This window comes from Lissotriton vulgaris, chromosome 5, assembly GCF_964263255.1.
Source record: "Lissotriton vulgaris chromosome 5, aLisVul1.2, whole genome shotgun sequence".
Classification (NCBI taxonomy): domain Eukaryota; kingdom Metazoa; phylum Chordata; class Amphibia; order Caudata; family Salamandridae; genus Lissotriton; species Lissotriton vulgaris.
The window spans coordinates 895,725,256-895,749,977 of NC_141693.1; the positions used below are offsets into that span (position 1 = coordinate 895,725,256).

Below are 24,722 nucleotides of genomic sequence, written 5' to 3' on the forward strand. Positions count from 1 at the left end.
ACCGAATCACAAGGAAATACCGAAAAAAATGATGCATAGCATTTTGCACTTCTTAATTTGCGATTCCTTATTTTTCGCAAATTAGGAAGTGCAAAATGTCACAATGATGCATGTGGGCCTATGTGAAGTGATGTGCATGTTCCCATGTCACTTTTTGTACATCATTTCTGTCATGGCAGTGTTAACTTGTAGTATTGGCATAGAATGTTATTGTAGGTGTAGTTTCCATTCTACCATATGTTTCACTGCCTTGCAGAACCATAGGGTGAACATTCTCTGCCAATGTTCTTATGTTGCTATGTGTGTCCATGGAGTGCAATTTCTTAGAATTTTATACGTTGAAATGTGACTGTTTTTGATGTGCTATGCTGGTGGAGTTAACGCTTGCTGTGCGTCTTCACAACCATGTAGCCACAAGAATAAAACATACTTGCTAGAAAGCTTTGCCTCCACCATTTTACTAGAAAATATGTGATGACAATTAGGCTACATGGTAGGACCTTTGTGTGCAGGTTTCAGATGTCTGGGCCATCCTATCATGCCTGATCCGTGGGTCTTCTTTGCTCTTGCTTTGAGATCCCTACCCTCCTCAGCGAGCTATTAATGTTTTCTGAAGCAGTGGTGTTCAGTTCTGCCGCTGAAGGATATCGTGGAGGTGGACCGCAAATACCTCACTCTGCATTCTAGTTGGTTACTTTCTTCCTGGATTTGGGTGGTCCTCCAACATCAGTGACATGACGTATGCGGAGCGCCCATTTTCAGGAAACCGCTGTTTTCAGCTCAAGTTCACCATTTGATCACCATTTTGGATGCGGATAACCCCCCAACGTCAGTGACGCGAAGCATGCATAGGGGACACTTTCAGGAGACCCCTGATTTCAGTCTAGTGTTCCCATCCCATATCAAAGATGGAATTAATTGCTACTGCAATCATTTTCGAGCAGCTGCTGTCTTTTCTACAGCCATTTGACACCGTCAATTTCTAGGGAGCAGCTGGCCATTTCACGATGCAAGGTGTTCCAGTGTTTATGTGGCCGTTTTTTCTTTTCACAGCGCCTGAATGGCTTTATTGCTGTGTATTTATTCTAATCATATTTATTGTGATTCGATTACGGTGATGCACACACCTTAGTGCATCCAGCTTGGATGGTTATATTTTCTACAAACCACTGGATTTAGGGTAATGTATGTCCGGATTGTATTTACCAAGTTGTTTTTTACTGCTGGTGCATTTTACGGTGGTGGGGTGAGAGACTGTTGTTGCCACCTGACCATTTTCCAGGTTCTTATGAAGGTCACAGAATTGAACTGTTGGGTTACATAGAAGAAGAGATAATGTTCAATGGAAGGAGGATCAGGGGCACGATCTATGTGGCGGCCAAAAGTCTTAACATCCAGGGGTGGTGTCACTAGAGGCTGTTTGGTATGATACCAAGGCTAGGTGCCAGAGAGCAAGTATTGGTAGTTGAATGCGATAATGTGGGGCAAAAGTTGAAGGGAAGTTTTCTTTCTGCATTAGTGATGGGTTAGGCAAAATTCGAGATTTTAAGCATTAGATCATCATAAATGATGGTGTTGTCCCTATCAAGCATAAACTCAGAGAGGTCCTTTTAGCATAAGAGAACATCTTGAAAGGGAGCTTAAGAGTCTGTGCCACAAGGAAATCATAGAGCCTACTGAATCCTCTTTGCAGCTTTCTACCTTTGTGGTGGCTCACAAGAGGTGTGGGTAACGGCGAGTATGTGTGGATTTGAGGTCACTCGTGGAAATTTGGGTTGACGTGCATCCATACAAAGATTAATGATTTGTTTGCCTGCATCAGAGTGAATAAATTAATAAAAATATTTCTAAAGTGCAAACAAATGTCTGGGGGAGTCTTGGCACTAGTTTCCAGAGGAAGGTGTGAAATTAGTCTCCTGTAACTGAATGATTAGTTTAGGAATGCAGCAAGACCAGATAGGGGCAAGTTCTTTACTAAACTTGATTTGGTCAGTGCCTACCATCAGGTGGAGCTGCATCCTGAATCACAGCACTTGACTGCTTTTATTTCACCCCTAGGTACCTTCCAATACCGACGCATGCCTTTTGGCTCAACCTCTGCGGCCTTGATACTTCAGAGAGTGATGTACAATTTGCTTAAAGAGGTGGAGGGGGTTCTAGTGTTCCAGGATGATGTGCTTATTTTTGCCGAAGATGCCATGTCCGTCAATTATATTCTCTGTAGAGTATTAGAGGTTTTCAAGAAATAGGGGTTAGTCCTTAAGACTGAGAAATGTAGGTTTTTCTACAGTGAGGTTGAATACCTAGGGTACATGATATTGTAGGATGGGATCAGACCTAGACCTGGTCTGGTATAAGTCATTGTGAATGCTCCACCCCCCATGGATAAAACAAGTGTAAAGTCTTTTCTGAGTCTATGCAAGTATTATTCTCTGTTCATCCCTGATTTTGCTATCAAAGTACATCCCATTAGCAATCTACTTACCAAGGGTGTCAAATTTGTGTTGTGTGAGGAATGCATTGCAGCGTTTGATCAAATTAAGTCTACATTGGAAAAGAGCAAAGTGTTCAAGACTTTTGATCCAGGTTTTCAGTGCTGATTTACGGTTGATGCCAGTAAGGTGGGGCTGGGAGAAATAGAGACACAGGAAGTTGGTAATGTGGAGAATTCTGTGGCGTTTGTATCCAGAGTGTTGAGAGATGTAGAGCTCCAATACTCAGTTATTGAAAAGGAATTATTGGCATGTTTGTGGGCCATCAAGATATTCTGACAGTATGCATGGGTAAGACGTTTCATGTTACAAACGGATCACAAGCCCCTTGATACCATTCTGGGAAGTGGTGTGAGAAAATGTTGAACTCCCAGGATTTTGAGGATGGTCATCAAGCTATTACAGTATCAGTTTGATGTGACCCAAATTTCAGGAGGTAAGAATGGTAGAGAAGATTTCCTGTCCCGTGACCCCACACAAGGTCGATGAGCATAACAATATGTTGTGATCTTTTTTATGAAGGTTGCGAGCATTGTTTGGTGGCAGCTTTGAAAATACCAGAGTTGAAGAAGTGTTTGGAAGAGGAGTGGATGGCTGCACTGAGAAATGATTCCTTGTTACAACAGGTATGTGAACTGGTGAGAAAGGGATGGCCCATAGAAAAGGTTATATCCCTTTGTTGCAACCTTACTGTAAGACTGAGAGTTACAGCACCATTGAAGATGGTATGCTTTTGTGGGCTGATAAAATTATCCCTCCCCATGTTGTCAGGAATGCCATTATCAGGAAGACTCATAATGGACATTTGAGTTTGTCCCTTACCAACGCCCCATTCAGGAGACCTTTTGGTGGCCGGATATGGATTAGGAGATCGATGAGGAGGTGGTGAATTGTTGTGATTGTGTAGAGCAGCTGATAAAAGTCTAAAGGTGGTGACGCTTCCACTTGTGCCTTTTGAATGTCTCTCTGGTACGGGGAATAACCTGGGCATTGACGTCATGGGGCCTTATGATTCTTTGCCAGGTGGTGCCAGGTACATTTTGGTACTTATGGACTATGCATCTAAACGGACGGAGATCAAGATGGTCAAGGAACCAAATGCCAAAGTGCTGTGGGGTTTCTAAGAGAAGTATGTATGAGAAAGGTTGCCTGAGGTTCTCATTTAGGACAATGGAACGCAGTTCATAAGTGAATTTCAAGATTTCCTTGCTTCCTGTGTCATCAAGCATTTGAAAAGTTTCCTATACCTCCCACAAACTAATTGTCTAGTGGAAAAAGTTTACCATGTGGTGTGTGATTGTGTCAAGTGGGCTAAATCAGGGAAATATGACGTCGCTAAATATTTGAGACATGTGATATGGTTCTACAGAATGACCACTCATTCATCCACCAAGGTTTCACCTTTCTAGCTTTTGATAGGTAGGGCAAAAACACAGTTTTAGACCTGGGTGGATAAAAAAGTGGCTTACATCAGAGTCTGGTGTGGTGAAATTGATGGAAATTGTAAAAGAGAACATGCCACAGGCACAGGAAAAACAAAAACGGTGGTTTGATTCGAAAAGAGGTGTTAAAGTGGTTACTCTTGAGGTCAGGGACATAGTCCGGCTAAAGTCCCCTGTACACATCAAAAAGGGGAGGAACAAGTTTGGAGAGCCGACCAGAGTGGTGAAGATTGAAAGTAATGCTGTTCAAGTTGAAGGAGGCATTGGTGGAATCTGGCCAAAATTGTCAAAGTGAGGCCTATTCCAGGTGAGGTCTGTGAGAGAGGCAAAGAAGGCAAGAAACCTTTGTCAACCAAGAACAGTGAGACCTCTATGTTGCCACGGTGTGAAATGCCAAGGAGAGGCTCTAGAGTTATTGTCACTCCGAGCAGGGTTCGTACATGACTATGTTGGTGCTTGCTTTTATGTAACTTTACCAGCTCTGTTCTTGTTTAGTTTTTTTTCTTTGTTTGCTTTGTTTTTTTTTGTTGTTTCAGAAAGAAGGGAAGATGTGTTGTAATGGCTGAGAATGTTAGGAAAAGCGTAGTTTCCATGCTACCGTAGGTTTCACTACCTTGCAGAACCATAGGGGGGACATTCTCTGCCAATGTTCTTATGTTGCTATGTGTGCCCATAGAATGCAAGTTCTTAGAATGTTCTAATTTGAAATGTAACTGTTGTTGATGCGCTGTGCTGGTGTTGGCAACCATGTAGCAACAAGAATACAATTTACTTGTTAAAACTCTCTGCCTCCAGTGTTTTACTAGATAACTGTAATGTAGTCCCCAGACACAATGTTAGATCCAACTTCTAACCTGGAGTTCTTTGGAAACTAAGCTTGGTTCACAGATGGGGGTTGTCAGATTGGCACCCCACAAATAAAGGTCTAAGGAAGATGATGACTGAATGTTTTATGTTGATGGTGGTGACTTTCTTTAGCTGAAGTTTTTCATAAACTGAATTTTGTCTTGCGGATTAAACAGTGGGGGCGCCCTTTTGTCCTAGTGCTACACTTAAATCAGCTAACGAGTTGCACTTTTCAATCACTATTTATTTTTGTACTTAATGTTTCATTACCCTTTTTCTCATTGGAAGGAAAATCCCTTGTAAATATACAGAAGGGCCAGTCAGTAGCAACCACTTAGGCATTTGGCAGTCTTCACCTTTTTGTTTAAACTACGTGCATTCTCGGTATTCAGGGTTGATTTTTAAAACCATCTAGGTTAAGAGCTTTGATTTCCAAGTTGCCACATCCGTTCCCCATAGTTTTCATGTTTTTTTGGCCACATGTACATTGCCTCTTAGGGTCTTTCCCTATCAGTGAATCTATGGATTGGTAAAAATAAAACGTCTTTCAGATGTTTCCTGTGCTGGGGCGCTTTAGTAAAGAGCTCCAATGAAAGAATGGTTTAAGACCAATTACTTGGACAAGCTGTCTTTATTTCCAATATTGTGCATTGTGAAGATTCCTGACTGCCTATATGATAATTTTTCCCCTGATTTTGGAAACCCCAGACTGGCCCTTCCCGTCATAGATTTTTTTATTGATATTTTGACTGCTAGTATCAAATCTCTCTATTTTGTGTGGTATTACTGGCGAGTGGGTGTATTTAGCCCAACTGGTATGTGGCATACTGTGTCTTTTTACTCTAATCAATTACATCTTTTCCGGCATATCATTTATGCCAATGTACAGTTATATAATTTTTAAACATGTACAAACATGTTCAGATTTGGGGCTTACTTTAGATCCTGGTGGACGTTCCACTGATTCGCCAGGTAGTAGAGGGTATGACTCTTCCACCACGGAGGTCCATCTGCTGTATCTGGAATTCTCCTGTCTGCTTGGTGGAGATATCTGTTGTATAAAGGGAGCTGCCACAAAGGCACGTCCCTTTACAGCAATGAAGGTTAGTCAAAGAGGTGCAATGTTTAAAGTGCCCTTTTCGCCACACTCTCTGTTTAGAGAAAGTGGTCCTGGTGAGAAGGATTGTTTCTCCCCGTGCATGGAGTCCATTTAACATTTGCCAGCTGGATTCACAAGAGCAGGGCCGGACTGGTCATAGCGGGCACCGGGCATTTCCCCTGTACGCCGCAAGGGTGGGGGCCGGTTTTGGGCCCCTGGGAGGAAGGCGTTTTTGTTACCAGGAGTCAGCAATATTGGCCCCCTGTAACAAAATCGGCGGAAACCGCCCCTCGCAATGCTCAGCTGCACTCCCCGTCACTCTAGGGGGTGCCGGCTGAGCAGTTTGCTAGGGACGGTTTCTGTTCCCAGTCCAGCCCTGAACAAGAGGGACGGTCACCCCGCCCTAAATAGGAAAGGATGACCATCACACAGCGATCCTGTGGAGGATGAACAGTTGGGTCAGGTGTTACTAGGGCAGACACTTCACCCACGATAACCCAGTGGTCCCTGTAATTTTAAATAGAGCTGGGGAACTGTGAGCTTAGTGGGGAGGGCTGCTTTACCAACGCCTGGCTGAGGTTTTTAGTTTGTAAACAGTTTTGAACAGTCTGAAACTGCTTTATAGGGTTTTAAAATACATATGATTTAAACGTGCACATGCTTAAACCAGCTTTAATTAGCAGTAAACACTTAAGACCCCATTTAGAGTCTAGTGGATGTTCCAACCACTCTATTTAGAGTGCACATTTGCCATATACATTCTAAATAGGGCAGCCTGAACATCCACCGCTTTTTGGTGGAGGTCCCATATCCACCAAACAATGAATAAGGCCTTTTGCTTCAAATGTTACACAACTTTAATCTTTTGAAATCTTTTTAAATGTAATGTGGTATTCTGCAAAACAAAATAGAAGCCATCAATCTAATATACCAGGTGTTAACAGGCCCTGACTGCTTTGCCATAATGGCGGACTTTGGAATTGAAGATGGCTTTGGGTGAGGCACATAAATTACAAGGGTTTGACACCGCTCTAAAATTGTACCCGTGAAAGCTGCACCTTTTGGGAGTTCTCTCGGTGTGCTTATGTTGGAAGGAGAACAACAAGGGGAAACCTGGTATCCTAATTGATTATGATTTTTTTTAAATATAACAACCACACTATATTCTTTTAGAGATTGGGTTATTTATTCACCATATTTTTAGGAACTCCTTTTTTTTTTAGGTAAAAGGACCTTATATCCTTTTCTTGGAACACATAAACAGCAACATATACATATTCACATATATGACAATTTACATGACATTTATCACACTATACAAAACCACAATTCTTTTTGAACAATCACCAATTTGACGTTATTTCACATTAACATAAATACATCACAATAACCAATGTGCCATATGTACTGCAAAATGACACTATCAGGTTTCATTCAATATTCTTATAATTCAGTCCAAAATGTTTTCCTGAATCAATTAAATTTCCTTTTAAATCCACTTTTGCTAACTTAATAGCAATTGCCAACGGGTTTCGAGCCACACAGTATCTCAATGGGCTCTCATCAGGGCTTCTTACTCACAACACATTGGTAAAATCTACAACACAAATAAAACAATCTGTCACTCATAAGTCCGGACCCTTCTTCTTAATTCTTGTACCCTTTATTTATATGTCCGATCATACCTGCCAATGTCTTTTACAATTTTTTTTCCTTTTTCAATGACCATGCGTCTCTCGCAATTTGGAAAAGGGACCAAAGTTCTTGACCCTATGTTGTGAACAATAAAGTTCATTTGAAAAAAACACTAAGGAAAATACTTTGTTTGTATCCTATACAACAGTTTTTCAAAAAAACTGTTTTTCAAAAAAACTCACGTACCTTCAAGAAAATTGGTCCCTTTTCCAAATTGAGAGAGACGCATGGTCATTGAAAAAGGAAAAAAAAATTGTACAAGACATTAGCAGGTATGATCGGACATATAAATAAAGGGAAAAAGATTTAAGAAGAAGGGTCCTGATTCATGAGTGACAGATTGTTTTATTTGTGCTTTAGATTTTACCAATGTGTTGTGAGTAAGAAGCCCTGATGAGAGCCCATTGAGATACCGTGTGGCTCGAAACGCGTTGGCAATTGCTATTAAGTAACAAAATCGGCTGAAAACCGGCCCGGCAAAGAGCTCGGCGGCACCTCCAACGCCCCCCCCCCTTCTCACCCCCCGAGTGGGGAGGGGGGGCCAGCCGAGCACTTTGCCAGGGCCGGTTGTGGTTCCCAGTCCGGCCCTGGAACTATTGCTGGGTCCTGACACATTGATCCAGTAGAGGGTGACTCCTGCATCGTGGTTGCCTATGCTCAAGTCGTGCACATAGAGGATGTAATGTGTAGAAACAATGCACCTTTTATATATCATAAGGCAGACCATGGACATTCGAATCATCGGGTGTACTGTTGTAATATTGTAAAATCACTTATGTTCATGGCTGGGTAGATGAGCCTCTTTTGGGAACAGTATGATATACTGATGACAGGCAATTTCTAAAAGTGTGTGGTTTCAGTCCACTTTTAAAAGTCACCTGCTCTCTCGGTGTATGACCTTTAGAATGGCTTTGCAGTGCAGTTGTCTTCCAGGACCTTCACTTGAAACCCCAGTACTAATTAATTTCAAACTAGCTTCATCTAAAAGAACATTTCCTCACCTGAGCCATACAAAGAAGATGGGCTGACACATATGTCACTTACACCGTCCAAAATGCAAAGATACAATTATGTGGTGCCTGCTCTTTTAAAGCACGGCAGTCAGCAGCCATTATTCATTACAGAGAAACCACACAATTGTTAACCTGATGTCATAGGCCCAACCACAAATTGATGGCTCATGTATTAGTCATGTGCCACCCCAAGCAGCAGGCAAGGAATAATGAACAACCTCGGATAAAAATCAGGCCATAACCATGGGTATTCCTTCGCAGTTAATAATATATTTTAAAGCAGGCAGTACAAAAAGCCAGTGTAGAACACAGCTCACGCCATGACAGGGCTGTGTACTTGCAGCGCCTCTATTTCTATAGATTAATTTCTAAAGATGAATTTCCAAATCAAGCTTATAGTACATTGTAGATAGATAGATGGATAGATGGATAGATAGATAGATAGATAGATAGATAGATAGATAGATAGATAGATAGATAGATAGATAGATAGATAGAACAGACAAAGTACGGTCTACCTTATATTCCTCTGTATTACCATCCTTTAAGTCACTCTAGTTGCCTCAAGTACTAAGTTGTCATTAAAAAAAATGTAGATTTCACCAGCAATAGTGAACACAGAGCATGGAAGTATTGGTGTAACAGACGGAGAATCCCCACAATGACATAATCCCCGGTATTCTGTCCCATGCTAAGCAGTCATGGGCTTTAGCGTTTACAGACAACGGGTAGATCTCCTGAATGATATTTAGTGTTGCACAGAGACATATGGGGGGGGGGGGGGCTATTCCCACCCCTAGTGGTTCGAGCTGGAAGAACAACAGACCCGTGTTACGATGAAAGGCTTGATTTTCCATCTGAAAGAAAAATATTCATCCTAAATACATATGGTGAATAATTTTAAAAGGCGGTTTACCGATCGGCAGATGATGCATGCAAGGTTTGTCACAAAAGACAATTGCAGTGCTGGGTTCTTAAATCCATTTATTGGCGTGAGGCTGATGGCTAATAAGAAAAGCGTCAACCGTATGGATGCTGATGCTAAAACTGCATTTATAACAATAACCTGCACCGATATTGCCACAATCTTCTCTTCTTTTGATTCATGTGAGCATAGTTATTTTCACGATTACATTGCGACGTGTACCCTTCAATGAAAAGACGTGCCCCTGCACAACGCCAGGCTTAGTCTGTTTAGATTCATGGTGGCTTACATTAAGACCGTATGCAACTACCTGACTACAAAAATGACGTCTCTGTTTCAGATCTGATTGCATTAACTACATTCATGTTTCAGTTATTATGTCAGTAATCCTACTTTTGTGTAAGTTAGGCAGTGTGCCGCCTCCTGGCAGTCCTCCTGCTGCTCCTGGCTACCTGCCTTTCTTAATGCACGCAGGACCGCAGATCAGTCCACACCCCTTGCAGCCAATCAAGTCACTGCTCTCATGCTGTTTATATTAGTAAACAGCATGAAGGCAGCACCAGGATTTGCAGAAGCAGGTGAACACAGCGCTCCAGCAGGGACTTGGGGGGCTGCGTTTGTGTTTCCCTCGGCTCCCTGACAAAGAGCTAATGGCTGAGGCCTCAAGTGCGCATGTCAGCCTGATGAAGGACAACATACAGGCCAGACTGACATGCGCATTTCACTTAAGTTGAACGGCTACCTCATCCTGCCAATCAACATGATTGACCACGCCCCACCCCACACTAGAAGAGAGCGGTGAGGTCCTGTAACTTTTCAAAGGTTCATATGGGGCAAACTATTTTAATTTATGAAATGTGAGGTAGCTTGTACCTGTTTCGTGGTGGCTTTTGCGGCCAGGGAGCAACGCTTCAGCACTCCTATTGCTTAGCTGCCACTGCCTTAATGTATGCCCACGTTGGGTGTGTAAAAGCACAATCTTGCAGATGGAGCACGTAGGGCTTATACTTCAGAGCACTGAAACCAGCCATGGCCTAAGCAATTTCACAATTGTTTAGTTAAACAATATACAAACATACAGAAACAAGTATACATCAAAGAAATACGCAAAAAATGAAATATTTATTTCAGAAGCAAAAAATATACAAAAATCTGAATTAAAAGTTCAATGGGAAGGTCTGAGCATTTCAAAATGTACTTTTATTTCAAAAAGGTGAAGCGATATTCTCACTTTTTTTTGCTTCTAATGCATGATCTCTTTTTATCAGCGCATACCATACTTGATTATGTTTGTTCCACTTGTGCTGCTTACAAGAATCAAGCTAAGTATAGCTACTTAATTTTCAGCCATCAATTTCAAATTCCTTGACATTTAGAGAGCATTTTTTTTTTAGAGAGCATTTTAACATTTTCAATTTTGCGTTTTGATTTTCTGTGCATATATACTTCATCTACCTTCTCATATTATTTAATTTTCAAAACATTTGCTGACCCCCAAAATAGTCATAAGAGACCCCCAAGGATCGCGGACTCTGGGTTAAGAACTGCTGCTTTTGAGATGTTATGCTACCTAAGAGTATGCACAGCATCCATCATTATCTTTTGAGCGACTGCCCCTGAAAAATATTGGTCACTAAACATTGTTCATTATTCTCAGCTTTTAGGCTGCGGTTTCTTGGCATTTCGCCTGCATTTGTAAATCGTCAGGGCCACCGGATTAGTGTAATTTTGAATTTAGTAGGCGAAAGGTCATACTAAGAAAGATATTAAGGTATGTACCGTGTATAGTGTTAACCCACAAACACAGACGTTTCTTAAAAGCTGCTCCAATCACATGTAAATACATTGGTGACTGCTGGTCGTGCCCAATAACCAAGTCTTTCCGGTGCTGAAACACCATCCACACAGTTTACTATTTATTATATTTTATTCAGAAAAGAAGCAGAAAACATAGAAGTGCAACTAGACAGTAAACTATCTAAACTATTTGAATAATGCCTCATTCTTTTTTTCTTTTTAAATCATCAAAACATATAAATCATTTACCACGGTGCCCCAGGGGTAGGATATGTATTTATTTCACGGTTAATGTAGCTTGACTCTACCACATCAGATGTCGGTTTACAACAATAGGGCTGGGATTTCCTTATGGACAAAAAAGTATTCAAACGTACCACGAGCATCCGAAACAGGGAAGAAAGCTGCAACCCTTAGAGCAAGAAGAGGGAATAAAGACATTTACTGTGGGCTGGAGGGATGAGGGATAGAAGGTAGAAGAACAGACTGGGGATCAATGAAGAGGACAAGTAACTGGGCAAAATAGGCAAATGGGACTGTGTGGGGGAGGCAAAAAGAGACCTGGGAGACTACAGAGAGGGGTGGTATGGCACAGTAGATGTGGATGGGAAGAAGTGGAAAGGTGCGGTTGGAAAGAGAGCAAAAGAGAGAAAAGGCAAAAAAACGGTTATGTTTCAGAAGAGTTGCGCAAAGATTGCGACAGCGTCTAAACAGGTAGGATTTAAAAATGTTGGTGGAACTGTAAGAGTTCTTGGCGTCTGTGGTCTTCATTTAACATCTATCAGTATATCAGGATTAAGTAAGCATTCTATTTCAACTCTTAACCCAACACAACACCCACATTGTATATATAATTGCATAAAGAAATAAGATAAACAACTTAAGAATAAAAGAAACAGCAAAAATGAAGTGGTGTCCACCAAACCTGAACAATGAGGAAGAGCAAGACCTAATTAATAGTTATTTAGGAATATATGTCTTCAAAGAGCTTCCATGGTGCCCCAAATCTGTGCACTAAAATGCCATTACGAAGTCACGTTTTGTCTGCTTGACCATTCAAATTAGATTTCTAATCTGATTGTCATACTTTTAGCACTGCTACCTTAGTAAGAATCGCTGGTCTAATGTCAAAGTCTTTCAAACACTGGTAAGGACCCACATGCCGGCTAGTGGAGCCTTGGATCTGGAAGTTTGTGATCAGCTGTATCCTTTCACAAACTTCCCCTGTACTATGATATCCATTCAGAAAGCCATAATGTATAAGCATGTGACAGGCCTTACCCAGAAGAGAACAGATGGAGAAAAGGCAGTCACATGAGCGGTACTACATGCTTGCTCAACCTTTGGGACAAAGTGGCTGGGCGGGATGTTTTGTATGAATGGTGTGAGATGTTTTATTTATATAATGCATTGCACAATAGGATGAATTTTAATCCCATTTGTACCAAACAATTATCGCTCAGTATTGGTTAAACTGCAGTTCTTAGTCATATGTTTTCATTAATTCTGAATTTAGTATGAATCGAATTTTAGAAAATAATCTGCATGTAATAAATGTTTATGTAAACTTAAACATTTACAAGAAGGGAGCACTTTATAGTTAAACTTTGTTAAGGATTCTATTGCTTTGGCATGTGCATGGAACTTTGTATACTGCTTATATAGCTCTTCATGTAGTGTATTATGGATTTTTAAGGATGTACTGTTACATTATCATATGCCCACAGGCCTCAATCAGGGACATTGCAATCAAAAAACTTAACACGGGGAGCAAGCCTCAAATACATGCGGGATACGTGCTGAAACCATAACATGTTTTGGACCTCTACATCCCCATCTCATTAAGTAGCCTCCCAGCAGCCATTTTCCATTCTTAAGTGCCATACTCAGTCCTAATGCGCCACTAACTTGAAACAAGCACTTGGAAAGCCAATAGGTCGCTCCATTGGGACTTATTCGCTTTGCCAATGGGTTTTAGTCATGCTGCATAACATACCTGCTGCTGTATAGCACACCAAACTAATTTTAAAAAATGCTGACACAAATGAGTTCTTCATTTAGTAGGTGAGCGCCCAAACTGTATTTTTAAAAAAAATGTTAGTTACTGATCCGAGTTGAATTGGAAACCGTGGCAGAGAAGCAAAATGGGGAACATGGATGGGAAGTTAAGCAAAACAGTGGACAAAGGCAGGTGAAGAAGCAACACAAGGGACAGAAACACCACAGGGAAAGAGAAGCATACAGCGAGACAAAGCACAGTCTGAGACAGATCAGCATGTAGAAAGGTGGAGCAGAGAAGAACATGACGAGACAGAACAACACAGAGATGGCGGGGAAGTAGTGCTAGTAGCCAGTAATCAGGTCAAATATACTGAGATACATACCTGAGGCCAGGGTATCAATCAAGTCATTTGCCCTGAGAATTGGATGGGCATCAGTCCTAGTGACTGCGTTGAGACCTCTATAGTCTACACAAAACCTCCTTTCTCTCTTACCATCTTGGGTGTGATGTTTTGTCATAATGGCTACAGGGCCAGCCCAAGCGCTATCCAAAGGTTCAATTACCCCAAAATCCAGCATCTTCTGGACCTCAGTCCTGATGCAGTCTCTAACACGGGATGGAAATAACATTGAGTAGCTGAGAAGCACATGGCCAGGCATAGCAACATGGAAACCGGAGACTGGGGCAGAGATGCACATGGCAAGACAGAGCATCACAGAGACATGGGAATAGAGAAGCACACAAGGAAAATCAGGAAAACGCATGCACTCAAATAAATTTGCTCCAAAAAAATACAAGCAGTGTAACAACACAGTAATGCACTCATGCTCTAGGACCTCCACAATTGGCTACTGATGTACCCCTATAAGTCCCTAGTATATGGTACTGAGGTACTCAGGGCATATGGTGTACCTACCCCTATCTCAAAAGCATCTATCTGGAAAATGAAGGTTTTGGAGTAATCAAGAATTTGCAAGATGGGAGCATAGCACATGGCCTGCTTCAGGTCATCAAATGTCTTCTGACAGCTAACTGTCTACTGAACTTTCTTATTATCCTTTTGGATGTAAGATCATTAAGGGGAGTCCCTATGAGCCCATGTCCCTTAACAAACCTCCTGTAGTACCCAGCCATGCCAAGTAAGCTCTGACCTGAGTCTGGGTAGTGGAAGCAACCCAGTCCATTATGGTCCAGATTTTGCTCTCCAGTGACTGAACCTGGCCTCTACCTACAAGCTGGCCCAAGTACACAACCTTGCTCTGCACTATCTGGCACTTTGTGGCCTTGATATTGAGGCCTACCCTTTTCAGGGTCTCCAGAACATTCCTGAGGTGGAGCTAGAGATAGCAATATCATCTAGATATGCTGCACTATAGGCCTCGAGGCATGTGAGAACTTTGTTCACAACCCTCAAAAACGTGGCAGGTGCATTTTTCAAACCAAAAGGCATTACAATAAATTGATAATGCCCACTAGGGGTTGAAAATTATATTTTTGGCTTGGCATACTCAGAGAGTCTGATTTGCTAGTAGCCAGCAATCAGGTAAAATAAACTGAGATACAATGCTGAGGCCAGGGTATCAATCAAGTCATTTTCCCTAGGAATTGGATGAGCATCAATCATAGTGACTGCTTTGAGACCTCTACAGTCTACACAAAACCTCCTTTCTCTCTTACCATCTTGGGTGTGATGTTTTGTCACAATGGCTACAGGGCTAGCCCTAGGACTATCAAAAGGTTCAATTACCCCAAACTCCATCATCTTCTGGACCTCAGTCCTGATGCAGTCTCAACATGGTCCTGCTGTCTGCAGATTTTACTCTTGACAGGAAGACTGTTCCCTGTGTCCATTTTATGGGTACACCAGGTTGTTTGACTGGGAATCAGAGAGAACAAGTTGGGAAACGGATTGAGGACTTGCCTACAATCAGCTTGCTGCTGGTCAGTGAGGCTGCCTGCCAAGGCTACTCCATCAACTGACAGATCAACAAGGTCCTGACAGAGGAGATCAGGTAGAGGGTCACTCTCTTCCTTCTGTCCCTCATCAGTTGCCATGAGCAAGCTCATGTCAGCCTTGCAATAAAAGGCTTTACGCGGATCACATGAAGAATTCCGTGAGGACTTCTTGGAGTGCCTACTTCAACCAAGTAGGAGACCTTACTCAAGTTTTCTTTGAGAGCTGCTGGGGCCACAGGCTCCAACACTCACATTTTCTGTCCTTGCTGGTAAACCGTCAGCACAGCCTTTGGGTCATGCCAAGCTTTCTGAAGCTCCTGGCTGGCCTCATGGTGTTTGCTGGCCATCTTCATGCACTCACCCATACGTGAGAGCAGGCCAAGGGCATAATCCACCATATCCTGTTTAGGAGGTTTAAGGGGCTGTTCCCAGCCCTCCTTAACCAGACACAATGGGCCCCTAACTGGATGTCCAAACAGAAGTTCAATTGGGCTCTATCCCACCCCTTTCTGAGGAACCTCTCTGTAGGCAAAGAGAAGGTAAGGGAGTAAGACATCTAATTTTCGCCTGAGCTTTTGTGGGAGTCCCATGATGATACCTTTTAGGGGCTTGTAAAACCTTTCAACAAGCCCATTGCACTGTGGATGGTAGGATGTGGTAAACTTATAGTTTACACCACACTTTCCACATTGCAGTTATGTAGATAGATATGAAGTTTGTACCTCTGACTGACAACGCCTCCTTAGGGAACCCCACTCTGGAAAAGACTCCCAGAAGGGCTCTAGCCACCACAGGAGCTGTAGTGGTCCTATGTAAAATAACTTCTGAATACCTAGTGGCATGGTGCACCACCACTAGGATGTAACTGTGTCCTGATGCTGTAAGAGGGATTAAGAGACCGACAATGTCTATCCCTAACATCTCAAAGAGAACCCCACCCATTGGAAGTGGAATTAAGAGGGCCTTTGTAGTGCTGCCTGACTTACCACTGGCTTGGCAAGTGACACAGGAGCGACAAACCTCCTTGGGATCTTCATACATGTGGTGCCAGAGAAAATGAAGGACAAGCCTGTTGCAAGTCTTGTTTTGCCCAAGATGTCCTGCAAGGGGAATTTCATGTGTCAGGGAAAGAAGAAAACCCTGAAACCTCTGAGGTATAAGCACCAGGCTTGGGTTCTCTACACTCAGAAGACAGAAGACCATCTTCCCAATAGATCCTATGGGACCCACTGATTTGTCCTGCCTCCTCAGCAGAAACGTGCTGCTGAGCTGTTCAAGAGAGGGGAGGATTTATGCCCCAGATTCAAGTCTGTCCTGGAAGGGCCCCCTGCCCCCAAGAACTCTGCCGTGTCAGGCCCAAGTTCTTCTAGGACAGTTCTTCACAGGGGCTAGGATCACCTCCCTCAGGAAACTGACCCTCATTGAGAGTCTGGGAGGAGGATAATTTCATTCTCCTTCCTGTTATTTCTCTTAGGAGCTAGCTGGTCCCTTTTTCCAGGATCCAGAGCACCCTCAGCGCCTAACTGTTTGGCCTGAGCATTAGTAACAGCAAATGCACTGACAGAGATTCTCATCATCTCTACATGTGTACTGACCTACACTTCATGCCAGGCTGAAGTGTCAACGTCATTGCTCAACAGACAGTCCACAGGTAGGTCTGGGGAGACCACTGCTCTTTTAGGGCCAGGGTTATGTAATTGCCCTTGTTCTAATTGAGTAGGGTTTCCTTTGTATTTGTTACAACAGTATGAGCCCTGGCATAATTAGAAATGCTATTATCAGAGCTCTTATATAATGAGATTGCAGTCATAATTTGTCGTCGCACTACGTGGAACCAAAGGGACAAGTGAATTTTCTTTTACAGGACAAGCAGATTTATAAAAAAAACTATACCATGGAGAAGTAGATATTATATTGTATTCCAAACTCCTGTGTTGATTTCAGTTGACTAGCCATTAACCTTACCAGGCCAATACCTGGTCAACTAGCTACCTCAAACACTAATGGACTGCCCCCCTATAAACATAGTATGTTATCAATGTTCTTCTCGGACCAAACTGGCGGCTATATCTGAATAGAATATTCAATACAAAACATCTGCAATATTTTCGCTTTTTCCCATGGGAAAAACGTTCTGTCTGTGGAGGCGTAAAAAGAGAAGTGCATATATTTGCTCATGCTGAATGATCTCGGAATAAATGCAAGATGGAATTTGCCTTTGTTTTCCACGATTACTCCTAGAAACCTATGTGACTTACTAAAATGTGTAAATCTGCCCCCATGGGAGGTAGCAATTCCGTGGTGCAGATTTCCAAATATGGGCCCTTTATGGCAAACTTTTCATATAAGGGATAAAGTCCTCCTGTAGTACGTTATAAGGATATTGCAAGTCACTGAGGAGTTTCATAACCATATAGAGGGATGAGGTTGTAGGCCACCTTTCTTTTAAAGGTTGTGCAACTCTGTGGTGACTTGCAAAATCCTTATCATTTACGGGAGGGGGTACTTTATCCCATATAATACATGGTCACACCATCGCCTTTCGCACAAACCATTTAAAACCTTAGTGTGTAACTATTTCAAAAAGAGAGAGCATATTTGCAAACATAAAGAATAAAATAGAACTCCTAGTGCAACTCACATCAAAAACCTGTCAGAGATTTGTTGCAAACAGATGTTAGAAACAGTTCAATAGCCATTTTTAAAAAAAGCTGTAGTAACTCAGAATGTGTAGAAACATGCAGAATGATTCTAGCTTTTCTATATTTATCTAAGGAATGCAAAAAAGAATCATGTTCTTTCTGCTAGTTACTGTAAGCTAGAAAAACAGAGCAGAAGAAAGAAAAGCAGTGTTTCATTCCGTTGCTTTAAACAGCTGCTCCGTCACCTGACTCATTACAGTCAAGTTCTGACGTATTTTCTTTATAATCAGTGGCTGAGTGCGTCACTAGTCATCGATTATAAAGATATCAGAGAGGTGCATTTATACAGGGATTTCAGAATTCCATGTATTATATTTACATATATACATGTGTGTGTGTATATATATGGTCAAGCCATTTGTTTGGCGAAACATGTAACGTGAGGGAATAAATAATCCACTCCTGAGTTACGGACTTCTGAGGGTGAGTCTTTACTTGGGATTTTCGAAAAAGGAATATATATATATATATATATATATATCGCTCCTCCATACGCCATAGGCGGGGCACTTCCTGGTCGGGTGCAGAAACGCGGTGGCGTACCGCGATATAAATCCCAGCTCAAAAATTTCCTTTTATCCTTCAGGAAAGAAATAGCACTCACGAGGATTCTGTAGCTCAGCAGCAGTTTATTCAAGACAAACGCGTTTCGGATTTACATCCTTCGTCAGTGTCGTAAAGTCTAAACAAAATACTGGCGGCCATATTTTATTAAAAACATTGCATATCACGTGTCTTTTGTGGGAATAGAGGACGGACTCGGCGTCATTGTGTTTAACGTGGGCGCCATTTTAACACAGTAAATACTGGTTAACAATTATATAATTTCACAACAGAACCCAGTTTAGGATATCGATTTGAAACTACAGTTATGTTACAATTCAACATTAGCACAGTTCATCAATTTAAATGATATTCATGGAGTTATAATTTAGCCGTGGATCGGCAATGCAGCCTTCTACAAAGGCTGCTTTGGTCCTGTATTACCCACATAGAATTATGCCGTGTATCGGCTCAAGCGACATGTTAAAAGGCGAAATAGTTGCAGACAGTGCCTCACAGATCATTCTCAATTATCACAGTGTTTCATTTATTCAAATGGATGGCCAACTCCTCCCCACTGTTCAGCCCTTTCGGTATCTTGGTTCCCAGATCAATAATGTAACGTGACTCCAGCCTCCTCAGCTTAAGCAAACTGATCTCCCCCTCTAATATTTGATGGTAAATAATCCAAACAATAATACTGCAACAGGTCCCTATTGCTATTGTGTTTGATAGAGAAGTGTCGTGCTTCCCACGTATTTTAGTCCGCAGGGGCACACAAGACAATATACTGCAAAGCTGGTTTGGCAGGTCATGAATTTGTTGATCTGTTTGTTTTGCTTCATGCCTTCTATCTTGTATGATCTTACTCTTTTGCTTGCTACACAAGCTTTGCATTTCCCGCAGGGGAAGAATCCTTCCTTGAGCCTTTGAGGGTGCCCGCTGTCCGCAGGTATTTATCTTCCCATCCTTGACAGATACTTTCAGGTCTAGTTATCTAGACCTGAAAGTATCTGTCAAGGATGGGAAGATAAATACCTCCTTGTACAGAAAACCTACTGCTGGGAATAGTATTCTGCACGCGGACAGCGGGCACCCTCAAAGGCTCAAAGACAGTATCCCCTATGGGGAGTTTTTGAGGCTAAAAAGGAACTGTTCGAGTGAGGAAGACTACAACATAGCTCTGAAAGGGAGCATAGAACGCTTTCAGGCAAGAGGATACATGACAACACTGTTAGAGAGTACACAAAGAAAGGTTCAAAATCTCAAAAGAGAAGATCTGCTAAAGAAAAAAGAGAAGACTACAAAAGACACAGGAAAATTTAGAATGATCACCACTTTCTCCAAGGAGTCCAACACTATAAGGAATATTCTGAGGAGAAACTGGCATATACTTAAAACAGATGCCGTTATTGCTTCAGATATTCCTATCCATCCCCTAGTAACCTTTAGAAAAGCTCGTTCTCTTAAAGATAACTTGGTTTCCATTCATTTAGACAAGTCCCCATCCAAAACCCAAAACACCCTCAAGGAAATGAAAGGATTCTTCCCCTGCGGGAAATGCAAAGCTTGTGTAGCAAGCAAAAGAGTAAGATCATACAAGATAGAAGGCATGAAGCAAAACAAACAGATCAACAAATTCATGACCTGCCAAACCAGCTTTGCAGTATATTGTCTTGTGTGCCCCTGCGGACTAAAATACGTGGGAAGCACCATCAATATGGTTAAATTGAGGATATTGGAACACATGCGGGCTATAAAAAATAAGGACTTCAGCTATCCTGTAGCACGACACTTCTCTATCAAACACAATAGCAATAGGGACCTGTTGCAGTATTATTGTTTGGATTATTTACCATCAAATATTAGAGGGGGAGATCGTTTGCTTAAGCTGAGGTTGCTGGAGTCACGTTACATTATTGATCTGGGAACCAAGATACCGAAAGGGCTGAACAGTGGGGAGGAGTTGGCCATCCATTTGAATAAATGAAACACTGTGATAATTGAGAATGATCTGTGAGGCACTGTCTGCAACTATTTCGCCTTTTAACATGTCGCTTGAGCCGATACGCGGCATAATTCTATGTGGGTAATACAGGACCAAAGCAGCCTTTGTAGAAGGCTGCATTGCCGATCCACGGCTAAATTATAACTCCATGAATATCATTTAAATTGATGAACTGTGCTAATGTTGAATTGTAACATAACTGTAGTTTCAAATCGATATCCTAAACTGGGTTCTGTTGTGAAATTATATAATTGTTAACCAGTATTTACTGTGTTAAAATGGCGCCCACGTTAAACACAATGACGCCGAGTCCGTCCTCTATTCCCACAAAAGACACGTGATATGCAATGTTTTTAATAAAATATGGCCGCCAGTATTTTGTTTAGACTTTACGACACTGACGAAGGATGTAAATCCGAAACGCGTTTGTCTTGAATAAACTGCTGCTGAGCTACAGAATCCTCGTGAGTGCTATTTCTTTCCTGAAGGATAAAAGGAAATTTTTGAGCTGGGATATATATATATATATATATATATATATATATATATATATATCCAGTAATACCAGACTTGTAAATTTTGAAGAAAGCGCTGACACCATGAATCTGAATCCAAACTCGATTTATTCGATCAGTATCTGCTTAGACGCGTTTCGGCGTTGCCGCCTTGTTCACTACATCTGCATTAACTTTTCAAATCTACTTATATACATGAAATGAGTTCTGGGCATGTCTATCAATTAGCATACAGGCTCAAACCAGATGTTGCCATGGTTACAATGAGGCTCACCTGCATGTAGGGAAGGTCTTTTTTCAGTGTTTAGACATGTGACACATTTACACTTAAGGCAAAAAATTAAATCAAACATGATCTAAAGTCTAAAATCTTGAATAAACTGCTGCTGAGCTACAGAATCCTCGTGAGTGCTATTTCTTTCCTGAAGGATAAAAGGAAATTTTTGAGCTGGGATATATATATATATATATATATATATATATATATATATATATATATATATATATATATATATATATATATATATATATATATATATATATATATTATTTATACTAATAAAACAATGTACAGCTTGTATCAGCTAAAACATAGTGTCTAGGAGAAATATGTTTGAGTAGTGTAACACTATGGCTTCCATCTAACCAATACATAACCGTAAAAGTCAACAAAGAATGCTATTTTTTAAGCAGAGGGGTGTACAGTCACGATTTTACATTATAAGACCCAACATCGTCACTTATAAAAAAGTTTATTTCCCACACAAAGGTGATATGCAATGTTTTGGTGTGCATTTGGGTATTTCCATAAAGTAGTTCACAGTATGCATCACCAACAGTTGATGAGTGTGGGATATCCTGCGGACTAAGGGCCTGATTCAGTTTTCGACAGACCTGTTACCCTGCAAAACGGAGATGGATATCCGGTCCGTTAAAATATAAATCCCATAGGATATTATGAGATTTATATTTTGGCAGATGGCATATCCGTACCGTTGTGATAGAGTAACCTGTCTGCTAAAATCTAAATTAGGCCCTAAATTTGTAAATGCAGGATATATGGCACTTCTTATATTTATTTTGAAGGAGTTAGTTACTGTGTTCAAGTTGATCTATTATTATTATTCTGTTTAAGCGTTTCCAAAATGGGAGCCAAGCAATTTATTATTACTGGTTTATTGAGTTGCTCGCATTGTCTTGACAGGACCTGGATTTCTGTGTAAGTCCATTAGTTCGTTTTTTTTAAACATAATTTTTATTGAGTTTTTACAATCAACAGAGCAATAAATCATATCCGACTCGTATACAACATAATTAGCATAAAGAATACAAAGGCAGTAATCATGAACCGCTAGAGTATTGCCAATGTGTTAAAAACAAAATAAGTACCCATACGCGTATATGCCAAGTGATACAGAGTCCTATTGTGGAAGAGGAGGGAACAAGAAAAGCGTCGGAACATTTTGTTTGCATGAATATCTGGATATTAGAAATAACTTGTGATTATCTATTTATCTCAACATTACAACTCTGAAACAAAAAAAAGGAAAGGAAAACATTTGAAATCCCCCCCCCCCCCTTACCCCCAGTTCTCTGGTCCACTGTTTTCAACGTAACCCATGAAAAGATTGCCTTCACTCCTTGAGCAACACAGTGATATAAAACATACATTTTTATAGATACAGATATACATTCCTAGGAAATAAAAGACATGGAGTAGCATGGTGTGATACAGGTTCGAGCAGGTTAACTGGAGGGGATACAGGAGATGTGGGAATCGCAGGTCCAACCGGAGATGCCGGAGGGGTAAGTGAATCTAGGGCTTTGAATGTTTCTAACATTTGGTCCCATTCCAAAGAAATAGGAATATTACGCAGTCCTCGGAATTCTTCTTGCCTAATAATTGCGCTCTCTGCTGTGCCCCAACGGATCATTTCTGCCTGCCATGTGAGTGGTGCGGGGGGGGAGTGGACTTCCACTTCATTGTGATGGCTCGTTTCGCTATGAGTATAGCCAGATCTGCAAATCTATACTGAACTTTCTGTCCCTTGGGGCATTTATTCAGGCCCAACAGACAGCTGCCCACAGCTGACCAAACAGCGGTACTAGTGACCTCCTTTACTCTATAACTAATTGTTTGCCAATATACTTGTAGTCGAGGACAACTACACAGCATGTGAAGCAGATCAGAGTCTGCCTCCTGACACCTGGGGCAGGAAAGCTGTGTGTTAGGGTAAATGCAATTAAGGCGATGTGGTGTAAGACATACCCTATGTAGTATCATGTACTGTATGTATTTGAATTTAGCGTTACGGGAGACTTTCTTGGGAAATTCTAAAATGGAGGCCCATTCTTTATCCATTACCTCCCTCCCCAAGTCCAGCGACCATTTAGCACGGAGTCTAGAGTCCATTAGTTAGTTTACGTAGAGTTTGGTTTCCAGTTTTGGGCTATCAGCCTCTTGCCCGGAATGAGTACCAGATCTATGAACTTGGTTTCATATTTGCATATTTTGGGGCAAGAGAACAGAATGAGTAAGAAGGCCATCAAGTTTAGGTCTGTATGATGTTTGTGACTTCATCTATAGTATATAGTACACCCTACCAAAAAGGACTAAGGGCACCACAGCATAAAATGTCAAACTTAACGGTAGGACCAAGTAGAGGATTTGCTCCCTGCAAAATGATCTATGACTCAGGTAGAGAAAATTTTGACTTGACCCAGATAGAGATAAAATGTTTGATGGTAGCAGGAACTGTCAAATATGTTAATAGGCCCAACTGTGTCACCTGCCAAAGACCATGGTGCATCCTACCATGGCTCCATGACTTCCCTAAAAACAGTCCCTCTAAGCTCTCCCCAGACTACTGCCCGCACTTTTTTTCACTCTATGGTCTAGTTGCTCAGCAGACTAATGCATCCACTGTTGAGATTTGTGTTAGACTCCATGGTCACAAAGGTTCAAATTACAGTGGGTCCACTCAGTCTTTCATTCTCCCTAGGTTCGTAAAATATGCACCAATGTGTTGGGTAACAATGAACATCTGTTTACTGTTAACAGCACCAAGAGACTCCAGCGGAGATGAACATGTGCTCTACGAATACACAATTATGTTAAATGTAGTTTGTAAATATTTGAAGATTCATTCTTCCTATTGTAATGTGTACTTGTTTAAAATATCTAGATATAAATTTGTATGGTGCTTTTGGTTATGGATAGGATTAATTTCCACTTAAAATGTGTTTTACGTTTGCTTATATTGCTTATAAGTTTGGAGCCATTTGATGAATCACCAAGAACTCGCAATCAAAAAGCAGAAATCCCAAAATTTCCAAATGTGCCGTTTTGTGAAAACCTCTCTGGGGGAAGGTCACAAAAGTTACATTTTCCTTTTTTAACTTCCATAGGAAACTTGGCTCTCTGCTCCAACATATACCGCTGAACGGAATTACACCAAATTTGGCATGAACCCAAAACTTTACTTAGAGGTGTGTCTGTGCTTGTTTTAAGTAAAGCCATTAAGTACTTTTTTGAGAAATTTGTGTTACAAAAGGGTGTCAGTTGGACTTCAGAGAGCTAATGAGAAAAATTATTTAATGTAATATCATCATTAATTTGCAGATCTGAATCCTTGAATCCTCCAAAGATAATAAATTTGAAATATAAATAAATCCAAATTAGAAGAT

The 24,722-nt window shown here is 41.2% G+C and overlaps 1 protein-coding gene across 1 annotated transcript in view; it reads right to left on the minus strand.

Annotated features, from left to right (window-relative positions):
* The window catches only part of CYP26C1 (cytochrome P450 family 26 subfamily C member 1), a 118,897-nt gene that overhangs the window by 73,462 nt on the left and 20,713 nt on the right, over window positions 1-24,722 (minus strand). The window lies entirely within an intron of this gene.